Raw genomic sequence first — 24,440 nt, 5'->3', positions numbered from 1 at the left:
TTCAATTTGCAGCTTCAATGAATATACTATATTATAGCCAGGTACCAGATGGTGAAGAGGGCACAAAGACTTGGGATGAGGATATCTGAATGGATAAACCTAAGAATCCTGAACCAAAAATTCATCTGAAGTTTCTGGGCCAATGCAATCCATCCCCCTTGCCTAGAGACTATGCAAGAACCTCAACTGAAGCAGATGCCTAACGAGATGATACTTGCTTGCCTCACAAGCTGCCTCCACCACATCTGACTGCTTCCAGGACAACAACCAGGATCATACTTCAGCATAGCCTGAGAGGGAAGGTACAGTCCTTGCTCAGGGAAGAAACAGCTTCCTTATCAAACAAATGGCTGAATTTGGCTATTATATAGGAGCAGGAAACACAGCAACATGTGTAGGAGTTGATTTTGAGGATATAACACTAGGGGAAGAATATAAAGACGAATAGGAGAGAATTCACTGGTATGGGGCATTCTCCCATAACTCAGGATTCAGTGTTCTGGGACCTAGGGCTGGTCTAAATATACTATCAGCTTGGCTCCTTGAAGCTTGGATATGATAATGGACTAGAGTATGTGAGGTAAAGTTGTCGGACATCTTGGCATTATATTAAGTAAAGGGGACATATGAATCAAAGATGCAGGAACTTAGAATGGATATATCTAAGAACCAACCACTAACTGTTTCCTCTGAAAGGAGCCAGAAAACATTCCCATTTTTGAAGCAATGGGAGATATGTTGGGTATATTCATTTCTTTAGAAAGCTTGGTGGTACCTGTTCTCTGCAGGCCATGGAATTAGGTTACCTAATATCAATGGGGATGATGAGATTCCAGGATGATAGAGACCACTGGTAGGACTTAATTCTCAGAGGTAGGATGGACATAATTATTATAATGGGCATCAAAGTCAGCATGGTAATTAGAGTGTTTTGACCTACATGGATCTGTGGCAATTTTAGAGGCAAGACAGATGGATAACTGACCAGGTTGTTGCCTGATTTGTATGACAAAAGCAAATTGAGAGCTGGAGAGTAGAAAGCTGATATCAATACTTCTATGGAAAAAATCACCCAGTCCCAAGAACTAAATTGATTTATAGACCTAGAGTTAATTGACTCAAGAGGAAATCATCTTCCCTTGAAGAAGAATGCCACCAAAGTACATATTTTTCTGATCCTTTCCTAAAAGGAACAGTGGCCATTTATCAGAGTAACTATGCCAGGGGGAAGGGGAATACCCGGGCTTTTAAAATCTGTGAGATATAAAGCCTAAGCTGGTACCTATATTAGGACACCCTGAACGCCATTCTGGTCCTCTAGTTACAATAGGTGTTATGGTGGTCAAACGACAAATGAAGTATTGGCCCCAATTCAATTCACAGAAGAGTCAATGAGTAGTTATTTTCCTAGTCCTTGAATATATAAATGGAATAGGTATCAAGTGGAATAGATATCAGACCCCTCATATGAGTTCCCTGCACTGTGTGGACGAATGACTGTTATTTTCAAAAAAGCCAAGTGGAAGTGTCAGAAACTGACCGTACCCTCACCCTCAGTCAAGAATGTAAATTAAAACCATATCTCAACCCAGAAAATATTGCAGCAATATACCACCACTATTAGACTTGAAGAATGTATCCCTGTAGGAGAGGGGTAGGGTGGTCTTCATCCCATTCCCTTTCAATTCAACTTGCTGCTTATCTTAAAACCAGACGGATCATAGCAGCTGGTGGTGAGCCCCCATATGCCTGGTCTGGTGGCAGTTCCACTCATGGCTGGGGGTAGGATATGATTATATTGTTTTTGAGACAGAGTCTCTCTCTGTCAACCAGGCTGGAGTGCAATAGTGAAATCTCAGCTCACTGCAACCTCTGCCTCCTGGGTTCAAGCAATTTTTCTGCCTTAGCCTTTCTAGTAGCTGGGATTACAGGCAGCTGCCACCACGCCCAACTACTTTTTGTATTTTTAGTAGAGACAGAGTTTCACCAGGTTGGCCAGGCTGGTCTTGAACTCCTGACCTCAAGGGATCCACCCGCTTTGGCCTCCCAAAGTGAGTGCTGGGATTACAGGCATGAGCCACCGTGCCCAGGGGATATGATTATCTTTACAGAAGCACATCAATTTATCCTCTAGGATTTACCTTGCAGGATCAGTTTAATAAGTGCTTTTTTTTTCTAATTTCCACTAGTAGGAGGAAGCAAATAAATTTGCCTTTACAGGGCAGGTAGGCTCAGCATGAAGTTAATGTCCCATGGGGAAAATTTTACCAACTAGAGAAAGAAGATGGGAAAAAGCTGGTAGATAAATTCCTTGCCTTTCAAAGATTCCAAGAGGGCTGGGTGCAGTAGCTCACACCTGTAATCTCAGCACGTCGGGAGGCTGAAGCAGTTGGATCACTTGAGGTCAGGAGTTTGAGACCAACCTGACCAACATGGTGAAACCCTGTCTCCACTAAAAACGGAAAAATTAGCCAGGCATGGTGGCTCGTGCCTGTGATCCCAGCCACTCAGGAGGGAGAGGCAGGAGAATCGATTGAATCTGAGAGCTGGAGGTTGCAGTGAGCTGAGATCGCACCACTGCACTCCAAACTGGGCAACAGAATGAGACTCCATCTCAATAAAAAACAAAACAAACAACACACAAAAAAGTCATAAAGATTCCAAGAGGCAGGAATTCTAACTTGCCTCTCTGGAGATATCCCACATTACCAAGAAACTTGTTAGATCTCTTTCACAGGTGTGGCCAGCTTAGTAAACACACCATCTTGTGTTACTGTTTTCTCCTTTCCTGCCTCACCTGCCTTTGCCTCTCACTCCTGCCTCCCTGGGACTGAATCTCTAACAAAGAATTAGCATAAAGTTTGCTTCATGTTGTTTTCTAAGAAATCATCAGGGCTAAGAAAATGGCCTTCACTTTCGCCTTACCCAACCAGGTGGTTGACTTTAGAGAGGAAAACAATTATGTAGATAAGCAGAAGTGAGTTTTGAAATACAGTTTCTCTCCTCTATTTCTCTGAAAATTAATAGAGAGAATGAAGTAAAAATCAAATAGATTGCTTTTAAAAGTTAACCACAGGTGGTATTTAAAAATATTTGCACAAAAGAAATAGAAATTCTATTTTCCTCTATAATAATTAGCCAGATGTCTTAGCCTATAAATCGACTTACTATTTCTTAATAAAATTAATATTGCTTGGAGATATAGAGGCTTTGAATAGCCATGTAACATCTGATTACTTTTATTTACATTTATCATTTAATATGTGTCAGCAAGCCAGTGTTCATCAGCAGTTCTTTTTAAGATAGCAAGTACTAAATATTTAAAATCTCTGCACCAGTATCCAAATATGATTGGCATTCTGATTTCAAAAATATTTTAAGGAGACAGTCTCTGCCATTAATAATAAAAGTTGGGTTGTAGGATTAGGTTAGCAGCCAACCTGTGAAATGTTGAATTTAATCCTCAAACCTCTGAGGTGCTGGGCCTATTCGGAAGACCTGGAGCAAGTTCCAGGATTTTCAGCAAAAAAGGGGAGAGTTAAAGGCCTCTTGCTGGAAGAGCTCTGAGCTTCCTGGGCTTTCTAGTTTAACAAAGCATTAGTGAGTTGACCTTCAGGGCACAGCTGAAGGTATGGCTTTTAATTTAACCCTATTTTTCTGAGCAGAACTAACCAAACATGTTGAGTAATTTTGTTTGTCATTTTCCGTTTCACTGTATTCCATGATATGCTGTGTAACAGAGTCTAGAGATGTACATACCAGTGAGAGTGGTCTCCTCAGGGGGTTGGATCTAGGGAAGAGAGTTTTGCAGGCCCTAGGAGGATTTTTGAGGTTACTTGAGCAGAACACTCTGTGGTCCCAGGAATCCCAAGTGTGATCTGGAAGTGTAAGAGGTATTGGGTCCTGCTATGCGTGTCCCTTGACTTGTGGACCTCACTCTACAGTGAGGGAGTTTGTGGAAAGAAATTCATCAAGCTGGGACACTATAAAATTTGGGACTTGGGGTAGAGCCTGGATCTAGAGGTGATACCAGAGTTTGGCATAATCAAGGAACGAAAAGACTGTTGAGGCTGGATGAAAGTAAGCATGAGAAGCTTGGTAATAAGATAAAATTGATGAGGCAAACCTTGAAGACCATGAGAAGGCGTTTAGATTTTTGTTTTATTAGGATGATTATCTGCCAGTCAGATGGCACTTACAGCTGCAGAGCCTTAAGTGGGAGCTAACTTGAGATCTTGTCTGACATTTATCTGCAAAGCTTTGAGACAAGACAACCTTCTGCAAAAAGAGCTTGAGATTTCAGCTAGTCTATGGTCAAGTAGAGATTACAGTAGGCCAAAGTATGAGGATGTAGTCAAGGTGATATCACAGCCCTGAGGAAGGAGCTTTTCTGTTATGACTCACTGATGCACACACTTGAGCCTAGAAGTATAAACAGTACCTGTTCCAACTAACCCAAGAGCTGGGCAGGAGGTAGAAGGCTGCACACTTTGCTATGAGGCTGACAAATCTGGCTGAGTATCCTTTTGTGTTTCATGATGTTTTTGCCTTACTTACAAACACCCTGAGATTTTTTACAGCAATGCCCTTGGATGCCTGCATTTGCTCCTACCATATAAACTGAATCTCTGTTTGCCTGACATTCCAGTCTCTGGTGTTTGGGTTACATATTAGTTCTTTGTCTTGCCAGTTTTCAAATGTAGCCTTCTCTAATGGATTCTGAATCAATTGGCCTTTCCTCCTGATGCCACATGGCAAATACTGTTCCACTTCTGACCCCTTGGAAAGTAACTTCTACCCTAGCTAGAACAACCTCTGCCTCTCAGCAACGAGTAATTGAATATTTTGTTATGAACCACTGGATTCAGAGAAAACTTTGGTTGCCCTGGCAACAAGGCAATGGTCTGCTTTTTTTTTTTTTTTTCATCCCTTGACCTAGGGAATAGGATATTATAGGAGGAAAATTCAGAGCCCTGAGGAGATGCACCTGCTGGGTCCACCCAATCAGTTGATTTTGAGATGGAGATACAGCTGGGGATAGCAGCTGCTGTGGGAAGCCACGTCTATCTCTATTCATCAATTTAGAGGAAATTCAGCAAAAACTCTCTGAAATCAAACAATCATAATGATCTGTGAATATCCAGAGCTTTGGTTGGGAATGGGCAGGTGCATTGGTGGGTGCAAGCTGATTACATTTCCAACATATGGTACTTTAGGAGACATGGAGGGTGACAGTACTGCTCCTGAAGCCCCACAGTCATCTTTAGAGAGGGTTAATGAAGGTCCACCCACAAGAATCGGTAGGCATTGCTCATCTACCAGGAGGAAGGAATAATATCTTCACAGCTGTTTCAGGTACCCTGGGAGAAGTGAGAGGGACTCATACAAACTTTCACAGTTTAGCCACAGCCTCAAGAGAGGATTATGCAATGAGCTGGCTCAGGTCACCAGGCTTGAGCCTCCCAATATTAACAAGCTTCTGTGCAAGGCTAGAGGTGAGATTAGCACACAACCATGCCTCTTCTTTCTCTTGGGTGGTAGCAGAGTGGTGAGTGTGTATATGCATTTCCATTTGTTTCTGCCCATTTCCTTACCCCTAAGCAGGTCATCTATATTCCTACAAGATATAATGCCTGTTCTTGTGAGATATAGCTAGCCTAGAGTTAGAACCTGTACACTGCCATCTTATAAAGGACAAAACTGTTTTCATTCTCCTCACAAGGACTGCTAACCTTGGTTTCTGTAAACTGCTAAATTACTTTGCAAAAAGGTAAAGCTGCATAGTTTCTTTGTAACTACCAGAATTGCTGGCCTTTGATCATCAGTATTGGCCAACAGTAAGCACCCCCAAATAGTTCCCACCTGGAGCCAAGTAACTCCCACCCAGATGATGTATAAGCAAATGGTTATCTTAAGTTCTGCAAATCTCTCTCCTAGCCCTCGGAGTGTCCAGAACCCATCACCCTCCTCTCCTACCCAGGAGGTGATTTATAGCCCACTGAGATATCTCGGTGGGATGAAGGTTTTCTTTCATCTCTGCTCTTTTCCCCCACTCCCAAAAATAGTTTAGTGGGTATAAAAAGGTCTTGTCTCTCTTCTTTCAGGGCCACGGGTTGGAGAGACATGAGTCCTCCGTGGTCACCGGCAATAAACCCTGCAATTTGGCATACTTTTGTTCTGGTGTTGACTTTCTATGCTAAGTTCAATATAACACTTGATGCAGACTGCATTATTCATACTCTGCTTCTAAAAGATGCTTGCTTAAAGAATGTCTATTGCACAAAAATGTATATTATTTTAATTTTAAAGTTTTTTTTTTAACTGGTGGTAATATTTAAGAATGCCTTCCTTTAGCAAGTGGCCTCTTGCTTATAGAGGAAACCTTTGGAAATGGTTTGCATGTGATGCTGCATTATGCAGGAGCCCCTTGGCAATCTTTAGTAATAGTGGCTAATGTTTAATAGCGGCAGCAGAACTTCTGCCATTTGGGAGGCAACAGAGTAGCTGAGAGCTTGGCCCTGAGTCAGATGGACCTGGATTTAAATGTCTGCTATGCCATTTATAAGCTATGAAGACTTGGGCAGATTCTTTAATATTTGCCTTGATTTTCTCATTTGTAAAATGGGAGTATTAATTCCTTTCTCAAAGGGCTTTACTGAGAATTAGAGAAGATAACATATGTGAAGTCCTTGGTACATAGCAAGTACTCAAATGTATGATATGGACATTTCCTGGATTCTATCACTGTCCTCACACTTATTAATGATCTTTAAACATTTGCAAACATAGTCAGGTGCAGTGCCTGTAGGCCAAACTACTTGGGAGGCTGAGGTGGGAAGATAGCTTAAGCCTAGGAGTTCAAGTCCAGCCTGAGCAACACAGTGAGACCTTAATTTCTAAAAAAAAAAGGTGCAGGACATTTCTTACATGTGAAAATGTTTGTTACCAAACTGTCTTATGAAAAAGCCTGTTTCATCTCTTGCTGTTTTCAAATCATGGTGTGATTTCTTCTCTTTTCAGAAAAACTTGAAATGTGGAAATATTCTCATGTACTAGAAATTGATTGCATTATTTTGCTAAAGGACTCCCAAAAAGGATAAATATGATTTGGTGGCTAGCTTGCATATAAACAATGGGCTAGAGCTCACTTAGTAATGGCATCTTTTCAGGGTTAACTAGACTTTCAGCTTCACTGAGAAGACTACATGAGTCGTTTTCTCTCTCCCTGTCTCATGTGCTCTCTTTCACACACAGTTATGCTAAAGCAGCTAAAATGCAGTTTAATAATTTGAATTTAGACACACTTAACTCTCTGAACTTCAGTAAAGAAGTGTATTTGTATCAAATATGCTTTAGTTTTCATGATCAAAAAGCCCAAAGACCTAAAATTAAACTTCCTTCCATCTTTTACTCATTCCTTTACATTTCTAAGCAAGTGAGACTCAAAAATCACTGCTTTGATGCTATAGGAATCAGTGAATGTGCCAGCCAGAGGCCTCAGGATTCTTTAAAACCTGACCAGAAGGATGGGAAGATATTTCTTGATCTCCAGAATGATCAAAAGCCAATATGAAAAGTTCTCAAGCAAAAGAGATACAAAATTATTCCCTGTCTTATGATTCTAACAGGTCCGAAAGATGTCAATGCATCTTCCTCTCTCATTTGAGAGTTACACAAGCAGCCCCATGTCAGAATGGCAGAATTCCAGCAGTTCATTTCCAGAAGTGAGTTCTGTGTGACTCAGAATGCATTCTCCATAGTAACCATATTATGCCTGGTGGTTAGCTAGGATTAATCCATCATGCTCTGAAGTCGAGTTCCAGAATTACAGGACTTGGCCTCCCCATGAACAGTATTTTTACAGGAAGATGTGTCCAGGGGTCCAACTAAGGATGCCAGGAATGGGGGACTCTTTGTTTCCCAACTTCCCCCACTTCTGGGCCTCTGTAGCCTAGGGCAGAAAATTCTCCCTACAAGATGATTGGGAGGAAGTAATGAGATGTGGAGCTGCATGGAGGCTTTCAGAGTTTGGGGGCTGGAGGATGCCACTTTCTAAGAAGCTGTGAGTCTTTCTTGCTCAGCTTTGGCAGCTCTTGGCTCACTTTTTTTCTCTTCATCTGCTGACCCTCAAAATTGATCCTTTTGCTTCTCCCTTCACTGCCACAAATAACCTCTTTCTTGAGAGCAGCATTTTTCTCTTCTTAATTTGGATCAGAACAGAGTCCCCTCTACTTGCTTGGGTTTGAAGTAAATACATGGATTTTGTCCCATACTCCATGGAGTTAAAAAATTTCTCTGATCCTTTTCTTGTATTGCTAATTATTTCTACAGTTAACGTTTAAGCCCCATTAATGGTAAATATTTTTCTATTCAAGGAACTGGTATAACATTCCTCCACATTTCACAAGGAATCCTAGATTTAGGCTTTCATAAACATTTCTTTAAGAGTTGTGGCTGATGGAGGTATGGAGTTGAAGAGCATGACAATGAAGTTTGTGTAGAGCAGAATAGTGTAAAATGAGCACGTGAGTAGCACCCCCTAGTGTTGAAGAAGAGCTGTGAGTGTGGGAGGTGGCTGAAAGAAGGGGTGTTATTGCAGATATCTTTTTATTGCTAAGTCCCCTCCTGCAGGGGCAGGAGCCCTGATGAAGGGTTGGGCTGCTCAGAGACTGTTGAGCAAAGTGATTCAAGAGACAATACCTAGGAGTAAAATGACAACTAAGAGGCCATCAAAAGGGACCATGGAGAAAGGTGAAATTCAAGTGGCAAAGAGATGGAGGGTGGGGAAAGGTTGGTCCAAGCAAGAGATTTCCAGTGGAGTCTGGAGAGACTCCTTGAGCTGCCACCTGGAAGAGCACACTAAGGATTTTCTTTTCTAGGACCCTCTAGCTCTAGGAGGCAAGGAAACTTTCTTTATCTGTTAGAGATGGCGTGTCGTCTGTCCCCTGGGCTGGACTGCAGTGGTGCAATCATAACCCACTGAAGCCTTGAACTTGAACTGAGTCTCAAACAGTTCTCCCATGTCAGCTTCCCTGATAGCTGGGACCACAGGCATGTGCCACCATATCCAGCTAATTTTTATTTTTTGTAGAGGAAGGTCTTCCTCTGTTGCCCAGGCTGGTTTCCAGCTCCTGGACTTAAGCGATTGTTCTGCCTCAGCTTCCGAAAGCAGGGGAACTATAGGCATGAGCCAATATGCTCAGGCAGAAGGAAACTTTTGAAGGAGCCTAGTAGACTTGCGTATCATTCCTTAGATCATCATCAATCCTGCCTGGGCTAAGGTCAAAAGAATGTCAGAACAGAATGCTTTAAAGCATTCTGGAGGCAACAACTGAGCAGGTGAAGTGAGCAGAGGAGTAAGAGCCACGAAGCTTAACCACCAGGTCTATTGCAGAATTAGTCTTTGGCTTCCTTCATGCCCTTCAGTTTTTAGTGACTTAAGATGCCTTCTTGGTTTGGATCCATTTGCTTTTCTGACTCCAGCTACCCCAGTCTTTTGTTGAAGTTGTAATTTGTCATCATGCTTGCTTCATTTCTAAGCACAAGCCAGGTCCCTCTTTTTGGCTCAGTCCTGCTTCCTTCCTGTCCTATGGAGTTTGGTCTGCGGAAGACTCAGTCAATCCCTGAACTTTCTTCCCTCCTGTCATTTATTTATTGATCACTTACTGTGTGCCAAACATTGCACTGAATGCTGGGGATTAGGGGTTCAACATATAAATTTGGGGAGGGACATAATTTATTTATACAGATGTGAGGGAATTATATGGATATCTGAAGGAAGAACATTTATTTTAATCACATGCAAAAAATATAGAGGATCCATTGCCTTCAGACAAGGCCCAGGTCGATTAGTTGTTTGGAGGGTCAGGTGTTATAAGTATGCCACATAATGAATAAAGAAGGTGGTGGTCTAGATTCAAAATCCTTGTTCAAACCCCAGTTCTGCCACTTATTAGCAGTGTGTTTTTGGGAAAGTTACTTTAGCTCATAGGGAAGGAAAAATACCTTTTCTTCTACCCATTTTAGGTTCATGGCTAAGGTCCCTACAACAATAGGCAGATTAATAAAAGTGTGCAAATTTATTTAATATAAGTTTTATATTACTTGGAGACTTCACACAGAAATAAAAATCTGAAGAAACCATTAAACCTGAGGGTTGTGTGTGGGTTTTTTAAAATGCTAGGTTTGATGAAGAATGGATAGTTGCAGAGAAATGTGATAGGCAAAAAGGGTGTGCTCTAATGGTAATAAACTGGGGGAAACTTAGCAATTCCTTATAATCTTAACAAGTTATATTCTTCTCTGTAACCCTTTATCTTCAGAGATAAAGATGTTTTTTTCTCCCAGGCATAGGAGGATATTTCTCACATGAGGGTCTTATGACCTGCTTCAGGGGAAGGTCAGAAAATCTTCCCTAGGTTTTATGACCTGCTTGATGGGAGAAGGGAGGTGGGAAGGTAAGACTAGCCTTCCTGCTTCTGCTGTTTCCTCAAATTTCTTTCTTTTCTTTCTTTCCCCCTCCCTTTTTTTTAAGGAATAGGGTTTCCCTCTCTTGCCTAGACTGGAATTCAGTGGTGTGATCATAGCTCACTGTACCCTTGAACCCTGGGGCTCAAGCACTCTTCTTCCTGCCTCAGCTTCCTGAGTAGCTGGGATTACAGGTGGGTGTCACCATGCGCGGATTGTTTTCTCAAATTTCTTTAGCTTAAAATGTTCACTATGTCAAGATGCCATATTTTGGGGGTAGCATGTCCTGAACCCCATCAATTTTTTTGAGTCTTGGTTTCTTAATCTGTAAAATAGAAATAATTCAAACCTACCTTAAAGAGCTATAATAAGAATTAAATGAGTTAAGGCATTAAGAACATTAGAATAGTTCCTAGTCCCTAGTAAATGGCATATAAATGTTAGATTTTATTTTTATAAATATGTTTGCTTCCTTGAAAAATATACACATTGCAAATTAGCCAATCTTTGGTGATCTCAAATATGTGAGTTGCCTATCTTCTATAAGATTCTGATGGGCTTGTCAGGATTCTTTAGAGAGCAAGAAGGTCAGCTATCAAGGGGCAAATTAAATCAGAAAAAAATCTATTAGGAAAAGATAAGAGGCATTTGACGGGAACACCTGTTTTAAATACCAAGTTTTAAGGGCCACAGGGAGGCTCACAATTTGGGCAGTAGAGAGCCAAAGGTTTTGAGTCAGACAGAAGCAAGGACAGAGTTTAGAGGGAGAAGAAAAGTTCAGAGTGATAGCAGGCCAGGAATAAATGAGAAGGTGTCCATGATGAGTGCTGTGAAGGCGCACCCCTTTCTCAGCTGCACAACCAACCCCATCAGGAAGCTCCATGAAAGGCTCTGGTGAGATTTGAGGGTGTAAATAGGCTGGTAAATAGTTATGCTGGGTCATAAGCTTGTAATGGATATATGGATGTTGATTATGTTATCATTTATTTCCTACCCAATGAGAACATAAACTCCGTGAAGAGTTTTTTTCTTCTTCTTCTTCTTTTTTTTTTTTTTTTTTTGAGACGGAGTTTCGCTCTTGTTACCCAGGCTGGAGTGCAATGGCGCGATCTCGGCTCACTGCAACCTCTGCCTCCTGGGTTCAGGCAATTCTCCTGCCTCAGCCTCCCGAGTAGCTGGGATTACAGGCACACGCCACCACGCCCAGCTAATTTTTTTGTATTTTTAGTAGAGACGGGGTTTCACCATGTTGACCAGGATGGTCTCGATCTGTTGACCTCGTGATTCACCTGCCTCGGCCTCCCAAAGTGCTGGGATTACAGGCTTGAGCCACCGCGCCCGGCCCCTCTTCTTCTTTTTTTTTTAAGAGACAGGGTCTTGCTCTGACACCCAGGCTGGAGTGCAGTGGTGTGATAGTAATTAACTCACTGTAATCTCAAATTCCTGGGCTTAAGCCATCCTCCTGCCTCAACCATCTGGTTAGCTAGGACTACAGGCATGTGCTACAGCACGTGGCTAATTAAAAAAAAATTCTTTTGGCCGGATGTGGTGGCTCATGCCTTTACAAGCATGTAAAGGGAGCACTTTGGGAGGCCAAGACAGGTGGATCACCTGAGGTCAGGAGTTTGAGACCAACCTGGCCAACATGGTGAAATCTTCGTCTCTACTAAAAACACAAAAATTAGCTGAGTGTAGTGGCTTGTGCCTGTAATCCCAGCTACTTAGGAGGCTGAGGCAGGAGAATCACTTGAACCCAGAAGGTGGAGGTTGCAGTGAGCTGAGAGTGCCATTGTACTCCAGGCTCAGCGACAGAGTGAGACAGGGTCTTGCTATGTTGCTGAGGCTAGTCTTGAACTCCTGGCCTCAAGTGGTCCTCTTGCCTTAGTTTAACAAAGTGCTGGGATTATAGGCATGAGCCACCACATTGCCTAAAACAGAATTTTTTTTTTTTTGGTCTGTTTTGCTCCCTGCTGTATCCCTGGCACCTAAACAGTGCCTGACACATAGTAAAAGTGTAACAAATATTTGTTTGGTGTACCAATAAACTTTTTTATAAAACAACAACAAAATGTAATGAACGCAGGCTCTTCCTCCTGGTCAGGGTAGTAGTGTTTTCCTAGCTTTCCCAGTGGTTCCCAAGACTGCCCTTCTGACCCATGATTTTTTTTATTCTTTTTTTGAGATGGAGTCTCTCTCTGTCGCCCAAGCTGGAGTGCAGTGGTGCAATCTCAGCTCACCGCAACCTCCGCCTCCCGAGTTCAAGCGATTCTCCTGCCTCTCAGCCTTCCGAGTAGCTGGGCTTACAGGCACGTGCCACCATGCCCGACTAATTTTTTTTTTTTTTTTTTGTATTTTTTTAGTAGAGACTGGGTTTCACCGTGTTAGCCAGGATGGTCTTGATCTCCTGACCTCGTGATCCACCTGCCTCGGCCTCCCGAAGTGCTGGGATTACAGGTGTGAGCCACTGCACCCAGCCCTGACCCATAACTTTCTAGTGAGAACAGGTACCAGATTTTTGACAACGGTGACCCTAAACCAATAACCCAGTTAATGAGATACTCAGGTTCCCCTCACAGGGTTGTTAAGGGAGATTGAGGTGGCATAGGGTTAAGAATATGGTCTGGATGAGCTGAGGGCACCAGAAAACTGAGAGAGTGGATATACATGAAGATGCGCAGGGAGAATCAGAAGGACAAGGATTGGTGATTTCTATTACCTTAACCTTGATGACTCTTCTCATTTCTGGCAGGGTTATGAGGCTTAACAAGTAGAGAGGGTTTCTGTAGTAGATCAGTTCATGACCTGATTCATATTCACTTATTTGGAATTGTATTCTGTCCCTAATCCTGGCTAAGGTGTGAGTCTATGTGGTTACACCACTCTTTGCACTTATCTTAAAGGAAATGTTTCCAGTCTTTGGTCATTGACTGTTTGCTGTGAGTTTGTCATATGTGGCTTTTATTATGTTGGAGTAGTTTCCTTTTATTCCTAATTTGTTGAGTTTTTTTTTTTAATCATGAAAGGATACTGAATTTTGTCAAAGTCTTTTTTTTTGGCTTCAATTGAGATGATTATGCGGTATTTTGCCTCTGTTCTGTTAATGTGGTATTTATATTGATCATCATTTCTACGTTGAACCATGCTTGCATTTCAAGCTTAAATCCTACTTGGTCATGATACATAATCATTTTTACTATCCTGCTAAATTCAGTTTGCCAAAATTTTGTTGAGGATTTTTACATCAATATTTATAAGGGATATTGGTCTGTAGTTTTCTTGTAGTGTTTTCTTGGTTTGATATTAGAATAATGCTGGCCTCATAGAATGAATTAGAACATATTCCCTCCTGTTCAATTTTTTTTGTGAAAAGTTTGAAATGGATTGGTATTAATTCTGTAAATGTTTGACAGAATTCACCAGTGAAGCCATCAGGTCTTGGGGTTTTCATTGTTGGGAAATTGTTTTCATTACTGATTCAATCTCATCACTAGTTGTAGGTCTATCCAGATTTTTATTTATTCATGACTCAGTCTTAGTAGATTTTGTGTTTCTAGGAATTTGTCCATTTCATCCACATTCTCCAATTTGCTTATGTACTCTGTTATAATCATTTTTACTTTTGTAAAATCTATGGGAATACCCCATTTTCATTTCTGATTTCAATAACTTGAGTCTTCTGTGTGTGTGTGTGTGTGTGTGTGTATGTATGTGTTTGCCAATCTAGCTAAAGCCTTGTCAGTTTTGTTGATCTTTTTAAAAAATCAGTTTTGGTTTCATTAATTTTCTCTATTGTTTTTCTATTCTCTGCCATTTATCTCTGCTCTAGTCTTCTAGTCTCTATTATTTCCTTTTGTTAGCTTTATGTTGAGTTTGTATTTCTTTTTTCTAGTTTCTTTTCTTTTCTTTTTTCCGAGATGGCGTTTCACTCTTGTTGCCCAGGCTGGAGAATGCAATGGTGCAATCGGCTCACCACAACCTCCACCTTCCAGGTTGAAGCAATTCTCCTGCCTCAGCCTCCTGAGTAGCTGGGATTACAAGCATGCACCACCATGCCTGGCTAACTTTTTTTTTTTGTATTTTTAGTAGAGACAGGGTTTCTACATGTTGGTCAGGTTGGTCTCGAACTCCCGATGTCAGGTGATCTGCCTGCCTCAGCCTCCCAAAGTGCTGGGATTATAGACGTGAGCCACTGTGCCGAGCCACTGTTTGTTTTTGAATCTAAACTGAGTGTCTTACAGATGGCATATGGTTAGGTTATATATGTTTTACTTTTTTCATTATTTTTAACTGATACATGATAATTGTACAGACTTATGGGGTACACTGTGATATTTTGATAAATGTATACAATATGTAATGCTCAAACCATGGTAATTAGCATATCTATCATCATAAATACTTATCATTTTCTTGTGTTGAAAACATTTGAAATCAATTCTTCTAGCTATTTAAAAATATGCATTAAATTGTTACAGTCATTCTATAATGCTATAGAACACAATAATTTATTCTTTTCTAGCTGTACTTGTGTATCTGTTTTTGTGGGGCCTTCCCTTCCTCCTATCCTTCTCTGCCTCCAGTAATTAATATTCTACTCTCTACTTCTCTATAAGATCAACTTTTTAGCTTCCAAATATGAGTGATAACATGTCATATTTATCTTTTTGTACTAAGCTTATTTTATTTAACATAATGTCATCCAAACTCATTCATATTGCCATGAAAGAAAGAATTTTGTTCTTTTTTTTCTGGCTAACTAGTATCTCATTGTGTATATCTACCATATTTTCATTATCCATTCATCTATTGGCAGACACCTATGTTGATACCATAACTTGGCTACTGTGAGTAGTGCTGCTGTAAACCTGGAAGTGCAGATATCTCCTCAACATACTAATTTTATTTCCTTTGGCTATATACCCAGTAGTGGAATTGTTGGATCATTTGGTATTTCTATTTTTAGTTTTTTGAGGATACTTTATATTGTTTTCCATATAACTATACTAATCTACATTTCTACCAACAGCGTAAAAGAGTTCTCCTTACTCTGAATCCTCATCAGCATTTTTTTTTAATTTATAGTAATTCCAACAGGGATGACATGATATTTTATTGTGTTTTTTTTTTTTTTTTTGTATTTACCTGATGATTAGTGACATTTAGATTTTTTTCACATGCCTTTGGGCACTTTATATGTCTCCTTTTGATAAATGTCTATTTATCAAAATGTCTATTTATCAGTTCATTTGACCATTTTAAAATTGGATTATTTGGTATTTTTCTGGTGACCTGTTTTGGTTCCTCGTATTTTCTGGATATTAATCCCTTGTCAGATGAATAGTTTACAAATACTTTCTCCAAGTTTTCTGGATGTTGTCTCTTCACTCTGTTGATTTTTTTCTCTTGCTATTTTAGTTTGATATAATGTGATCTATTTTTGCTTTTGTTACCTGTACTTTTGAGGTCTTCAACATAAAATATTTTCTCAGACCAATGTCTGAAGTATTTCCCCTGTATTTTATCCTAACAGTTTCATAGTTTCAGGTCATAAGTCTTTAATCTATTTTGAGTTGATTTTTGTACATAGTGAGAGATAGGGGTCTGGTTTTCTTTTACCTTTTTCTTTTCTCTCTTTTTTTGAGACACGATCTCACTGTCACTCAGGCTAGAGTGCAGTGGTATAATCTCAGCTCACTGTAACTTCTGCCTCCCAGGCTCAAGTGATCTTCCCACTTCAGCCTCCTGAGTAGCTGGGACTACAGGCTTGCACCAGTACACCTGGCTAATTTTTTGTATTTTTTGTAGAGACAGAATCTTACCATGTTGCCCAGGATGGTTGTGAACTCCTGGGCTCAAGTGATCTGCCTGCCTTGGCCTCCCAAAATGCTGGGACTATAGGTGTGAGCCATCATGCCTGGCCTGGTTTTATTTTTCTGTTTACGAATATCCAGTTTTCCCAGCACCATTTATTGACAAGACTGTCCCTTCCTCTATCGGTGTTTTTGGTTTCTTTTTCAAAAATCAGTTGGCAGGCTGGGCATAGTGGCTTACACCTGTAATCCCAGCATGTTGGTAGGCCAACAGAAGAGGATTGCTTGAGGTCAGGAGTTGGAGACCAGTTTGGTCCACATAGTGAGACCTTATCTCTCTAAAAGAAAAAAAAAAGCCAACCAAAAAATTAGCTAGGTATGGTGGCCTGTGCCTGTAATCTAGCTACTCAAGAGGTTGGGGTGGGAGGATCATATGAGCCCAGGAGTTCAAGTCTGCAGTGAGCCGCTGCACTTTAGCCAGGGCAATACAGTGAGACCTTGACTGAAAAGAAAAGAAAAAGGAAAAAAAAAGTTGCCTTTAAATACATGGATTTATTTCTGGGTTTTCGCTTCTATTCCATTGGTCTATATGTCTGTTCTTATGCCAGTACGATCCTATTCTGGTTATTATAGCTTTATAGTATATTTTGAAGTCTGGTTGTTTGATACCTCCAGCTTTGTCCTTTTTTTCTTTTTCATACAGATGAGGTCTTGCTATATTGCCCAGGCTGGTCTCAAACTCCTGAGGAAGCAAGGCTTCCTCAGCCTCCCAAAGCACTGGGATTACAAGTGAGAGCCACTGTGCCTGGTTCTAGCTTTATTCTTTTTGCTCAGGATTGCTTTGGCTATTCAGGGTCTTTTGTGGTTCCATACATATTTTAGGGTTTTTAAAAAAAAATTTCTGTAAAGAAGGAGTGTCTCTTCATTTTTTTGTGTCCTCTTCAGTTTCTTTCATTGTGCTTTATAGTTCTCCTTATAGAGATTTTTACCTCCTTGGTTAAAACTTTTTAGGTCTTTTTTGGTAGTGATTGTAATTGGGATTGCTTTTTTGATTTCTTTTTCTGCTAGTTCTTTGTTGGGTTATAGAGACACTACTGATTTTTTTATGTTGATTCTGTATCTTGAAAATTTACTGAATTTGTTGATCAGTTCTAAGAGATTTTTGGTAGTGCTTTTAGATTTTTGTATGCTTAAGTCCATGTTGTCTGCAAACAAGAACAATTTGACTCCCTCCTTTCCAATTTGGATGTGTTTTATTTCTTTATTTTGCCTAATTGCTGTGACTAGGACTTCAGTATTATGTCTAGTAAAAGTGTTGAAATTAGGAACCCTTGTTTTGTTCCAGATCTTAGGAGAAAGGCTTTTAATTTTTCCCAATTAGGTGTGATGTTAGCTTTGGGTTTGCCATATATGGCCTTTATTATTTTGAGGTATGTTTTTCCTATACCAAGTTTGTTGGGTGTTTTTTATCATAAAGGGATGTTGAATTTTATCAAATGCTTTTTCAGCATCTATTGAAATGATTATATGGTTTTTTTATTGGTTCTGTTAATCTGATGTATTACGCTTATTGATTTCCATATGTTGAACCATCCTTGCATTCCTTGGATAAATCTCATTTGATTATAGTGAATTATCTTTTTAATGTGCTGCTAGATTTGGTTTCCTAGTATTTTGTTGAGGATTTTTACATCTATCTTCATCAGGGATATTGGCCTATAGTTTTGTTTTTTGTTACATTATTGTCTAGTTATGGTATCAAGGCAATGCTGGCTTTATAGAATGAGTTTGGAAGAATGTCATCCTCCTCAATTTTCTGGAGAACTTTGAGAAGAATTGTTACTTAGTCCTTCTTTAAATGTTTGATAGAGTTCAGCAGTGAAGCCATTGGGTCCAGGGCTTTTCTTTGATAGGAGACTTTTTATTTCTGTGGTATCTGTTGGGGACCAGCCCAGACACAACCAGGAAGTATTGAGGGTCAGTGAAGACAAATTAAGAGACAAGAGTAAGAGTGCACAAAGGTGGGCCAAAGGGCCGACACAAATAGGAGGATGCAAAGGCCCTAAGCCCTGGAGACCCACCACTATTTATTGAGTGTTTAAAGAAAGAAACATGTGCTCAGGGACATGGGGGGTTAAAAAGAAGCGAAGCGTCAAGCAGAAGATCTATAGCTGTGGTGGTTTGGCATTTCCTTTGAAGGTACAGAGCATGCTCTACTTTAGATTCAATCAGTAAACAGATAGGGAAAAGGCTACAGCTAGAACCAGCAAGTCTGGCCACATTCTGGTGCTTCAAAGAGGTCTTCCTTGCTTTGAGCACGGAGCATGGTCTTCCATTAAATCCCATCCTGTGCCAGATAAGCAGGTCATGCGTCAGTCTTTTTCCCAGTAGGAATCAGCTAAGCCCATAATGTTACAAAGTCCTGATCACTATTGCTTTAAAATATTGCTTTTAGCTTTATTTCGTTGATAGTTGCCTTCAAAATTCACTATCTAGGGATTATAGACTCTAGGAAAAAAGATTTTTGTTTATTCTCAATTTTTACCCACAAATCTGTAAGAAGACTAAACAATCAAAATACTATATATGTTTGAAGCAAGCACTCAGAAAAAGAACTCTGGGTAGCAAGAAAGTAAGATAATTAAAAGCCTTTTGGGTGCCGAGTCTGCTTAGCAGTAACAATGAGCTATTTGGAGGGTTTTTTCTAACTCACACATTATTGATAGCTGCTGAGAGAGGGAAAACTGAAAGGCATCAAGCTCTTTTACCAAAGTGAACCTTTCAATCACCTGGTCTTCCCCGGCACCTTGTGCTGACACTCCCTACAGCTATCTTAAACTCAGTACCAATTTTCTTGCTCCTTTCACTCACAGCTGGTGAAAGCCTCAGAAAGACCCATTTGTTTTAAGGTGTGCAGAAGCTTGAATTGCTCAACAAGCCTTGCTGACTCCTACTGGGAAAAAGACTGATGCATGACATGCTTATCTGGCACAAGATGGGATTTAATGAAGGCTAAAAGAGTATAACTGGAGTTATAAACCATTATTCCAATGACGCTAGCTTTTATAATTGCCTCTGTATTTATCTTTATTGAGATCTTTATTTTTTCATGTGGCTGTAAGTTACAGCTGCAGGTCTAGTGATAATGAGCTAACTCAACTTTTATTTATCTGGAAATGTCTTAATGTCTCCCTCACTTTTAAAGGACAGTTTTGCCAAATATAGGATTCTTGGACAATAGTTTTGCTTTTTTTACTTTTAGCATTTTGAATATATTGACCCACTGTCTTCTGACCTCAAAGTTTTTGATGAAAAATCTGCTGATAATCTTATTATCTCGTGTGTGAATAATTGCTTTTCTCTTTCTGATATCAAGATTCTTTCTTTGTCTTTCAAAGATTGATTATAATGTGTTTTTGTGTGAGTCTTTGTCAGTTCATTTTTTTCTTGGAGTTTGTTACACTTCTTGGATGTTTATGTTTACATTTTTCCTCAAATTTATAAAGTTTTCTTTCTTTCCTTTCCCTTCCTCCTTCCCTCCCCCCCCCCACTCTCTTTCATTCTTCTTTCTTTTTTTTTGAGATGGAGTCTCACTTTGTCACCTGGGCTGGGGTGCAGTGGTGCGATCTTGGCTCACTGCCACCTCTGCCTCTCAGGTTCAAGCAATTCTCCTGCCTCAGCCTCCCGAGTAGCTGGGACTACAGGTGCCTGCCACCATGTCTAGCTAATTTTTGTATTTTCTTTTTAGTAGAGATGGGGGTTTCACCGTATTGGCCAGACTGGTCTCAAACTCCTGACCTTTTGATCCACCTGCCTTGGCCTCCCAAAATGCTGGGATTACAGGTGTGAGCCACTGCGCCCAGCCCCGTTCTTTGTTTAAATATACTCTCTGTTCATTTTTTTCTCTCTCTCTCTTTTTCTTCTGGAATTCTCACATTGTATATGTTGGTCCACTTGAAGGTGTCCTATAAGTCCCTTAGGCTCTGTTCACTTTTCTTCAATGTTTTTTCTTTCTGTTCTTTACATGAATAATTTTCATTTTCTTTTCTCAGATTTACTAATTCTATCTTCAGTCTACTCAAATCCGCTTTTGAATCCCTCCAGTTAATTTTTCATTTCAGTTATTGTACTTCTTAACTCCAAAATTTCTTTTTTTTCCCTTAGGTTTTCTATATCTCTATTTATATTTCCATTTTGTTCATGTGTAATTTTCTTTTCTTCACCTCTCTCTTTAGCTCTATTAGCATCTTTAAGATAGTTTTAAGGTGTTTGTCTACTATATCTGCCATGTGTTCTTTTTCAGAAAACCTGGTTTATTTTTATTCTTTGAATGGCCCATACTTTCCTGTTCTTTGTGTGCCTTCTGGTTTTTTTTTTTAACTGGACATTTGAATCTAGTAACATGGTAACTCTGGTAATTAGATTCTTCCAATTTCCCAGAATTTAGTGTTTTTTTTTAACTGTTTTTGTTTATTGTTATTTTGTTGTTGTTGTTGTAGGCTATCTCAGTTCTAAAAATTAACCTGAAATATAAATTTAAGGTCTTTTCATGTATTTTCTGAGTTTTTCCCTGGGTATGCACAATTACTTTCTAATTTCTCCCGTATATGCAGTTGTTTTGAATGTCTGGCTTCCAAAAGGGAAGAAAGAGAAAAATGAAAGGAAGAAAAAAGAGCACTGGCCCTTTACCTCTCTTGGACGTCACTTCAGCTAGTGGGAGGGGCTTGCCACAATGGGGATAGGTACAACAACAATGGATGCCCACCTCTTTGTCTGTACCTCTGTGAGCAGAAGCAGCAATCAATGATCGATCAGAGCAAAGATCTCTAATATCTGGAAGTCAGGGTCCTTTTTGCCAACCTTGGCTCTCACAAGCTAGGTACAGGTTATTCCAAAATCATGTGCACATTTGTCCGTTACAGAGCTGAGGATGGGTAGATGGTACTGTGTTCAGAGTACTGAAATCAACTACTGTTTATTGTTCAAGCCTTTTCCTGGAAGTTGCAAGCCTTCAATATATCCTAGTGTTCCCAAATTGTTACATCACACTGATTTGCCAGCTCGATTGTTGTCTAAGTAGAGAAACAGATTCCTTGTGCTTCCTACTCTATCATTTTTCCCGAATCCTTTTTCCACAGTTGTTTCGATAGAGTGATGCTCATCGTTTTTTCTTGCATTATAGTCTGCAGGCAAGAAACTGAAAATCTGCCCAGATCCAAATCTTTAGCTGAATCAACCCATACCATCATTGTCCCCTTGATAGGTGGAGACATCAAGCACATTGCCTACCACTATCAGAAAATCTGCACAGTTCTAGGTCAGTGGTTGCTAATCATCTCTCTATAGTCCACGCAAACCATGGAAGTAGAGCATGTAATAAAAATACTTTCTTTCAAATCTGGAAGTTAGCATTTTAATGTATCAGAAAGCAGAGGAACCTCTAGAAAATGCTGGTGAATTTCTTTTGGAGTGATGCTAGTATTTTCCTGGGACATGTATGATACTAATGAACACAGGAATTAGTATTCTATCACCATCCTTGCCAGCAGCATGGAAAGTGTTATGTGTGGGTAGTATAACTTTCAATCCTGTGTCTTAGTCATCTGGGCTGCTATAAACTGGGTAGCTTGACAATATTTTATCTCTTATTGTTCTGGAGGTGGAGAAGTCCAAGATAAAGTTATCTGTAGATTCATTGTCTGGTGAAGGCCTATTTCCTGGGTTATGAATGCTGCTTTCTCACTGTGTCCTCCCATGGTAAAAAGGGCAAACAAGCTCTCTTGGGGCTTACTTAGCTATTTATGAGGGCTTACCACTAAAAGGCCCCACCTCCCAATGCCATCACCTTGTGGTTAGGATTTTAGCCTATGAATTTGGGGTGGGAAAACATAAACATCAAGGCCATGTCGTCTTGTCTCAATTTTCAACAAAAATAAGCAACAGGGAAGGGATTCCTGTTTTAATAAATGGTTCTGAGATAGGTGGCTAGCTATATAGAGAATAAAACTGGACTCCTACCTGTCACCATATGCAAAAACTAACTCAAGATGGATTAAAGATTTAAATATAAACCTCACACCATCAAGAATCCTAGAAAAAAACCTAGGAAACATCATTCTGGACATTAGTCTTGGGAAAGAATTTATGACTAAGTCCCCAAAAGCAATCTCAACAAAAACAAACATTGACAAGTAGGACCTAACTAAAGAGCTTCTGCACAGCAAAATAAACTATTAATAGAGTAAGCACACAACTTACAGAATGGGAGAAAATATTTACAAACTCTGCATCCGACTAAGGTCTAATATCCAGAATCCATATGGAACTTAAACAGTTGAACAAGCAAAAACCAAATAACCTTGTTTAAAAATGGGCAAAAAGACATGAACATACACTTTTCAGAACAAGACATACAAATGGCCAAAAAACATGAAAAAGTGTTCCACATCACTAATCATCAGAGGAATGCAAATCAAAACTGTAATGAGATAACATCCCACACCTGTCAGAATGGCTATTCTTAAAAAGTCAAAAAAAAAAAAAAACCACAACAGATGTTAAGAAGGCTGCGGAGAAAAGGGAATGCTTATACACTGGCGATGGGAATGTAAATTCAGCTACTGTGGAAAACAGTTTATAGATTTCTTAAATAACTTAAAACAGATCTACCATTAATCCAGCAATCCCATTACTAGGTATATATGCAAAAGAAAATCATTCTACTGAAAAGATATATGCACTCATATGTTCACCACAGCACTGTTCACAATAGCAAAGACATGGAATCAACTTAGATGCCCATCAATAGTGGATTGGATAAAGAAAATATGGTACATATACAGTATGGAGTACTACATAGGCATAAAAAAGAATGAAATCATATCCTTTCCAGCAACATGGATGGAGTAGGAGGCCGAGGTTCCGCCCTGCTGGTGTGAGGTCCGCTCTGTTGCTGCAGGCTCTGCCCTGCTGCTGCGGTCTCCGTCCTGCTGCCACGGGCTACGCCCTGTGGCGGAGTCTCTCTGTTGCGGCGGGTTGCCTTGGCAATGTCAGGCTGCGTCAGCAATGGGAGTGTACCTCAGTAGGGGCGGGTTGCCTCCGTAATGGCAAACGCCCCTCCCTCATGGAGCTGCACCGTCCTGGGTTGAGCTGTGCCCGCAGTGAAACTCTCCACCAAGGATATGTATTTTAAAGAAGCACTCCAAGTGAATCTGAGGCAGTTGGTCCCTGGACCATGTTCTGAGAAATATTGCATTAGAAAGACTGGTGGTAGTCTCTGGAGGAAGAAAAGAAAACAAAATGTGTAAACACAACCAGGCAAACAAATATTTCCATCTATTTTTATTGGAGTCTTTTTGAATTATTATAAGAGAGAAATAAAAGATATCACCCCTGATCAGCAGACTGTTCTAGGTTATATCTGACTATAAACTAGGCAGCTACGATCTCTATATTAGCACCCTGAGGCAGAACCAATGTCCATCCTTCATAGAAACATGGAATTTTAGAGTTGATAGGAACCGTAGAGGCTTTCCAACTCTTTTAGCTATGATCCATAGTAACAGATGTACTTGATTTTTAAAATTTTATTGTACTTTAGGTTCTGGGGTACATGTGCAGATTATGCAGGATTGTTGCATAGGTACAAACATGGCAAGGTGGTTTGCTGCCTCCATCCCCCCATCACCTATACCTGGCATTTCTCCCTACATTACCCTTCCCCACCCTCCCCACTCCTGCTGTCCCTCTCCTAGCCCCTGCAACAGACCCCAGTGTGTGATGCTTCCCACTCTGTGTCCATGTGTTCTCATTGTCCAACACCCACCTATGTGTGAGAACATGCAGTGTTTGATTTTCTGTTCTTGTGTCAGTTTGCTGAGAATGATGGTTTCCAGATTCACCCATGTCCCTACAAAGGACATATACTCAGTTTTTTTTATGGCTGCATAGTATTCCTTGGTGTATATGTGCCACATTTTCTTTGTCCAGTCTATCACTGGTGGGTATTTGGGTTGGTTCCAGGTCTTTGGTATTGTAAACAGTGCCGCAATGAATATATGTGTGTGGGTGTCTTTATAATAGAACATTTTTTGGGCTTTCAGTATATACCAAGTAATGGGATAGCTGGGTCCAATGGAATTTCTGTTGCTAGGTCCTTGAGGA

The 24,440-nt window shown here is 40.2% G+C and overlaps 1 protein-coding gene across 2 annotated transcripts in view; it reads left to right on the top strand.

Moving 5' to 3' along the window:
* LOC108590293 (uncharacterized) overlaps positions 1–24,440 on the top strand; it is a 249,681-nt gene that overhangs the window by 36,691 nt on the left and 188,550 nt on the right. For both annotated transcript variants that reach the window (XR_013533986.1, XM_078368716.1), the window contains exon 3: positions 10,535–10,661. The gene's annotated coding sequence lies outside the window, so the exon portion shown is untranslated. The remainder of the gene's footprint in view (positions 1–10,534; positions 10,662–24,440) is intronic.

Source organism: Callithrix jacchus, chromosome 1, assembly GCF_049354715.1.
Source record: "Callithrix jacchus isolate 240 chromosome 1, calJac240_pri, whole genome shotgun sequence".
Lineage (NCBI taxonomy): Eukaryota > Metazoa > Chordata > Mammalia > Primates > Cebidae > Callithrix > Callithrix jacchus.
The sequence above is the reverse complement of the archived record's forward strand: the minus strand, read 5'-3'. Positions and strand labels throughout refer to the sequence as shown.